This window comes from Bubalus kerabau, chromosome 16, assembly GCF_029407905.1.
Source record: "Bubalus kerabau isolate K-KA32 ecotype Philippines breed swamp buffalo chromosome 16, PCC_UOA_SB_1v2, whole genome shotgun sequence".
NCBI lineage: Eukaryota > Metazoa > Chordata > Mammalia > Artiodactyla > Bovidae > Bubalus > Bubalus kerabau.
Genome location: NC_073639.1, coordinates 17,917,501 through 17,924,351, shown reverse-complemented (window position 1 = coordinate 17,924,351; position 6,851 = coordinate 17,917,501). Strand labels below are relative to the sequence as shown.

The window sequence follows — 6,851 nt, the reverse complement described above, 5'->3', positions numbered from 1 at the left end:
AAATCTTCATTTATTTACAAACTAAGTAATACGTAGTATCAAAACCAATTACGATAACAAACCGTACTGTAAAGTGTAATTTCTTTTTATAATAGTAATGATTTCAATGGGCTTCTCTGGTGACTCAGTGGTAAAGAATCCACCTGCTAATGCAAGAGACATAGGTTTGATCCCTGGGTCGGGAAGATCCCCTGGAGGAGGGCATGACAATCTACTCCTTTATTCTTGCCTGGGAAATCCCACGGACAGAGGAACCTGGCAGGCTACAGTCCGTGGGGTTGCAAAGAGGCAGACATGACTTAGCAAGTGAGCATGTAAACACACACAATGATTAAAACATTGCATACAAAATTCTACTCTTGTGATACTACCTTGAAACAAGCAATTCTTCTGCTTTCAACATAGAGCAACAATTGAGGCAGTGCTCAGAGACAAAGAGGGCAAAGCAGCTCTTAGGATTCTTTCGACGTGTTCTTTGACAACCACCTGCATCCAGGAGAGACTGGACTGCCCAGCAACAGGACCCCACAGTGCAAAAGACCCATGGATCTGAAACAGCTGTGAAAGAACTGGGCATGCTTGATCTCAAACAGTGCACTTAGGGTTGCCAGATTTAGCAAATAAAAATACAGAATGGCCAGCGAAATTAAGTCTGATAAACAATGAATAATATTGTGGGTAAGTATGTCCCAAATATTGCATGGGACATACTTATGCTAAAACATCTTTTTTTTTTTTTTTTTTTTTTAATCAGTAGTTCAAATGTTACAAGGTATCCTTTATTTAATCTGGCAGTCCTAAGACCATCATGGCTTTTCTGTTACACGTCAGAGCACAGAGACTGCCCCAAGAAGTGGGTGATGAGCCAAGTGGATGCCTTGAGTGGACCTCTGGGCTAAATTATAAGGGGTGAGAGTGAAGGGATCCCCAAAGAGAGAGGAGGCACATGAGTATAGTCATTCTCATTGCTAGGCCTCTGCTTTTCATTGCGTCAATTAAATGAAGGTAAAAATAAGGCTTTGACAGGACAAATGGAAAAGGCTTTCACAAAGGGAATAGATAATGGTCCTGGAGCAGCGTTAAGCAGTCAGCCAGCTGCCCCGTCCTCTGCCCACTTCCTTCTCATGCCTAAGGGAAGTGGGGCAAGATTTGAGAGACTCAACTTGTAAGCATATCTCTGACAGTTTACTTTTCATAACATTGTTTGTATTGTGGAAATGAATAGAAAAAGAAATCATCAGTGGCAGTTTTAAGGCTCTTAAATGCCACCAGATAGCTCAGCTATGTGAGAAGCTTCATTTGGAAAGTTCACCGACTCTGAGTTTCATTTGTAAACCTGGGAGAAGAAACCAAAAAAGAGTATAAAATCGAACCATTGGTAAATAACTATTTTGTTATTGTCCAGCAATTCTCATAAAATCTTAGCTCCAGTCATGTTGCCTTTGCAGATTCCTAGCAAAATCTAAGTACAGAAAGTCCAGATGGATATTGCTGATTATTATATTTTTATATCAAATCATTTTATTTGGTCATGTTTAGAATGGGAAACACAGGCCCTATTCCCAGGCATCCTGCTGCTGCTGCTGCTGCTGCTGCTAAGCCGCTTCAGTCGTGTCCGGCTTGCTACTAGATGTCTATTCCTTAGATAAGGCACAATATCTCGGGTGTTCATATTCTTCATCTTTAAAAGGCAAATAAGAACATGCATTCTGCCATCCTCTTGGCATACTATGAGCAAAGATGTGATCATAGCACCAAGTGCTATGAAAAGTACCATAATTCACTACTGCTACTTCTTTTTACTAGGGACACAAACAATTCCAGTGCATTGCCTGAATCAGCTCCTGTAGTAAGGCCAAGTGTTGGAGCAGCCAAAAGGATTGGCAAAAACATCACTTCAGCAAAAGCTTTGGTTTGCAGTGTGATCCTGCAGAGCTCTGTCTTTGGTGTTCTCTAAAGTATAGAGGAGGGTGAATCCCTACCATGAGAAGGTTACAGTCCATTTGGAGGGGAGGAGGGGGTAAAAAGACAAAGTCGCTACTAAATAAAAATGTGAGATAGTTCATGATTTAGTGTCCAATGAACAGTGATGACAGATGGTTTCCCTTAGAGATCACAGCAGAACATGGTCAATGTAGGGAAATTATTTTAGAGTATTTTAGAGAGTTAATCTTCAGGATGGTTAGAGAGGGGCTTATGAAGAAATGAAGAGAAGGAAGAGCATTCTACTCAGATAGGGGTGGGAACGGGGGCCTGTTGATGACAGTAAGAAGACTAGGTTGGCTGGATCAAAAATTCCTGCTAGGAATAATGCATCTAAGATTAGCACATAAAATATAAATAATAGTGCTAGAAAGATTAAACTAAATAGGTAGATTGATTCCAGATTATGGCAGGTGGGGAACACCAGGATTGGGAATTTGAACTGAAACTGACATATCTCTTCGTGAGCAAATACAAATGAATGATGTATGAATAAGAGATGCACACATGTAATTTCTGTTTTGAACATAACGGAAGAGTTGCCACCTACTCCGAATATGATTTAAGAGATTGCGTCTTCGAGGAGGTCCTCCCTGGAGGTTGACCTGTGTTTCGAAACTGCAGCCATTAGCAGCAAAAGCTACCCAAGCTAGTAGCTCTTTCATTGAGTTTTACAGTAATTATTTGCCTTATGGCTGAATTCCCTGTTCCTGGTTGATCTGCTGCCCCAGTTTGGAGCCCTGTTGCTGAATATTGTAGTTTCTTCTGCTTCTAAGCTGTTTCAGTGTGTTTTACTGTACAGACAATGGCCACCGTGATTTCTGCTGTCGTCTCTTCTCCACATATGTCTCACCCAGGGAATAATCTCCATTTCAAGTCTGCAAGATTGGCCGCAAGACAAGGTTTTGTTAATTCACTCCTGCTAGTTAATGTTAACTGATGGCCTAAGTGATTTTGATGAATTACAATAGAGCCTGAATCAATTTCTGTAGTGGGTCCAAGGCTTGGAGCAGTAAGAAAGATTAGCATGAACACTGCTTTGGAAAAAGTTTTAGTGTTTGAGAGTGATGCTGGACAGAATGGTCTCTCATTGAGAATGAAAGACATTCTAGCCTTATGGGTTTAATTTAATGTCTCTTGGTCAATCAGCACACTGTTAGATACAGTGTTGCCAAGGAAAGAAAATTCAGTGATGATTTTTAGCTGTGTTGCCAATGAAAATCTTACATCGATTGAGTCTCACTTTCTTTGTTGAGTCTTTGAATATGGCGGTGGAATATGGATTTAATAAAAAGTGACCTATTACACAATTTTCTGTTTTAGTCCGTTGGTAATGAGGAATGGATTGGCCGTGATGATGTCAATGCTGACACACCTAAACAAACCTTCATTGAGTAGCTTGGAGAGCTTCATGAATACTAGCCGGGAAGCAAGGTTTTTTAAAACATTGCCAAGGTCCATGAGAACAAAACCTTCACGAACACAGAAACCAGTACTGGCATCCTCTGTACTTCCATGTCAACCAGATTATGTCCATATTGCATTAAGGGCAAATCTGCCTTGTTCTTTTAGAAGTTGTGGTGGGTTTCAAATCAGAATGCCACCAGTAGGAATCAAGAGGATGCCTTCAGAAATCCCGCATCATTGTCTTATTCTCTTGTATTGTGGGAAAGCTTCTGCAGATACCTAGATAATCTAAGAAAAGCTTTTAAAGCCAAGTGCATAGTACATGCTCTAGGAGGCTTTGTTCTTATAATTATTATTATTGTTGTTGTTGTTTTAGTCACTAAGTCATTTCCGACTCTTTTGTGACCCTACAGACTGTAGCTAGTCAGGCTTCTCTGTCCGTGGGATTCTCCAGGCAAGAATAGAGGAGTGGGTTGCCATTTCCTTTTCCAGGGGATCTTCCTGACCCAGGGATAGAACCCATGTCTCCTGCATTGGCAGGCAGATTCTTTACCACTAAACCACAAGGGAAACCCTGTAATTGTTATTACCATTTATCATAAAATGCCTCAGCACATATGTATATCTTAAGGTTTAGGATCTTGATCAATTTTTGCAGATCTGCATTGAGAGTACTTTCTTAAAATACGTTTAAAACGTGGTAGATGGTAATTTCTTTAAACCCTAGAAGGTTTTATCTGCAAAATAAGCATCCATATTTAGGAAATCTCTTAAGTTTCGATAGAAAGAATATTTCCTTCTTTGTCCAAAATGAGAGTGGCGCCATCTTCATTATGACTTCTGACCGAACCTGCTCTTTGATAATGAACATGCGTAGGAGGTTTGACGGAAGTCTTAACCTGAAACTCTCTGCTCTCTGCTTTCTACCACATGCGCCTCTTAACTTCATGTCACCTTGCAGGTATTTAGGGTGTTTATTTTGCCGTGATGGTGAGAAACTTTAAGATGCTAGAAATTTGTGTTTTCCTATTATCAACAGACTCCCCCACCCCACCCCTTTCATTTAGTATTATTTGATGAAACCATCTCAAATCCCCGGACAGAAACTGCTATACTGGATATTAATACCTAATACCCATGATTAAAGCAGATACAAGTATTCACTTTCCAACCTGCCATATAGATAGGAGAAGACATGTTAGAGGAAGTTGATGAGCAGAGCTTCCAGAAAATTTCTTCAATAATTCAAACAACTATTTTACTCCTCCTTTATCCTTCTTCTTGACTAGAATGTGAATATGATGGCTGGAGCTACAGAGACCATCTTATAAACATGAGGTCCCATGAGGATGGGCATTAAGAAAGATACAACGGAATCATAGAAGAAGCTTGGAATGCTGATCATAGTATGGCGCTTCTGAGCAATCCCTGAACTGCCTACCCCTGGACCTGATTTTATCTGAGAAAGAAATAAACCCTTGCTAATTTAAGCTCCCTTACCTTTTATCTCAATTATTGAAGGCCTTTGATAATTTATAACTGACACTGTGTCCGGTTCTTTTTGCCTACTGGCATGTTTCAGAGTGACCTTTTCTATTAGAGGTTTATGGCCCTGCCTAGTGATATAAATTCTTTAAAAGGGAGCAGTTGGGTTTATGCCACTCTTTTCTTTCTTTGGTACTTAAAGAGCATGATATGCCAAAAAAGGCTGCTAATAAGTTATCTTTGCTGCCGTTAAAACCATTTGAGGCCTTACAGATTGGCGTTTCCTGATGAGAGACTGATTATATGTATAATGTATATAGATATCTATATATTTATGGATGCACACACATATCTATTTAAATTCCATTCTTAAGTCTCTAACATTTGCCTTAATTCTGAGTTTCTTTACAAGATGCCTTTCTAACCAGAAAAATTACCTTGGAAATAAATATAGAAGGAAAACTTTAGGAAAGAGAATATCAAGCTGCCAAATTTATTCTAAGGATTCACCTATTTTGAGTGGTTAAAGTTATCCATTCTTTTTGACCTTATATCTAAGCATAAAAGAGAACCAACCATTTCCCATATGCTCTGAACATAACCTTTATTCAATTTATATATCTAACAATAGTAGTCAGGAGGATACATTTTATACAAAGGTTTTTGCTGAATGGGCCACTATTCAGAAAACTCTTCTCTGATGGATTCAGTTCAGTTCAGTTCAGTCGCTCAGTTGTGTCTGACTCTTTGAGACCCCATGAATTGCAGCACACCAGGCCTCCCTGTCCATCACCAACTCCCGGAGTTCACCCAAACTCATGTCCATCGGGTTGGTGATGTCATCCGGCCATCTTATCCTCTGTCGTCCCCTTCTCCTCCTGCCCCCAATCCCTCCCAGCATCAGGGTCTTTTCCAATGAGTCAGCATGAGGTGGCCAAAGTATTGGAGTTTCAGCTTTAGTATCAGTACTTCCAAAGAACACCCAGGACTGATCTCCTTTAGAATGGACTGGTTGGATCTCCTTGCAGTCCAAGGGACTCTCAAGAGTCTTCTCCAACACCACAGTTCAAAAGCATCAATTCTTTGGTGCTCAGCTTTCTTCACAGTCCAACTCTCACATCCATACATGACAACTGGAAAAACCATAGCCTTGACTAGACGGACTTTTGTTGGCAAAGTAATGTCTCTGCTTTTGAATATGCTATCTAGGTTGGTCATAACTTTCCTTCTGATGGGTTAGTTCAATTCATTTATTTTGTAACTGCTTTAAGAATGGTTTTTGTGGTAAAAATATTACCATACCTCACCTACTGGAAGATTTGCAAATTAACATTTCATTTCTCTTGGTTTGGTTTTGAGTAGGTTTGGAAATAAATACCCTTTCCTCCTAGGACATCTGTTCACTGGGTTCCTCAATGAAGATCAAAAACAAGGACTAAGGCAGATACAGATTAAATTGCCACTTTTTTTATTGATAAAGTGCAGGCTAAAGAATAGCTTTTAAATACAGAACTCCAGAATTGAACTCTGACCAATTCAGCTGGGCATAGGCACAACTCTGGAGCCAGAGGCCACCCCCTTGGAGGTCTGGTCGCCTCTCCGGTGAAGGCCAGGTTCCCCACCACAACCACGTGAAGGCCTGGTTGTGTATGCTAAGAACATGAAGAATCAGATCAGATGCTGTGCTTTCTGCAAACAGTTGGCTCCGAAGTAGAGAGGGGGAAAGCGGGGTCAGTTTCTGCAAGAACAGTTCTTTCCCCAAAGTCATCAATCTGATTGGTTTCTCCAGCTTCACTGATGGGCAGGGAGTGGAGCCTGCAGAATGAGAGGGGAGGAATGAAGGGAAAATCTCTCCTCGTGGCTGCCAGGGGGCAGGGGAGGGTGTGGTGAGGAATAAACAGCCCCTTCACTGCCACCCCTCATACAACATCCTCCCTTATTCCTAAACTATCGTTCTTTTTTTTTTTTTTTTTTTT

The 6,851-nt window shown here is 40.6% G+C and overlaps 1 long non-coding RNA gene across 2 annotated transcripts in view; it reads right to left on the bottom strand.

Annotated features, from left to right (window-relative positions):
• Positions 1-6,267: 6,267 nt before the first annotated feature.
• The window catches only part of LOC129630175 (uncharacterized), a 7,456-nt gene continuing 6,872 nt past the window's right edge, over positions 6,268-6,851 (bottom strand). For both annotated transcript variants that reach the window (XR_008703582.1, XR_008703583.1), the window contains exon 3: positions 6,268-6,690. This is a non-coding gene — a long non-coding RNA (uncharacterized LOC129630175). The remainder of the gene's footprint in view (positions 6,691-6,851) is intronic.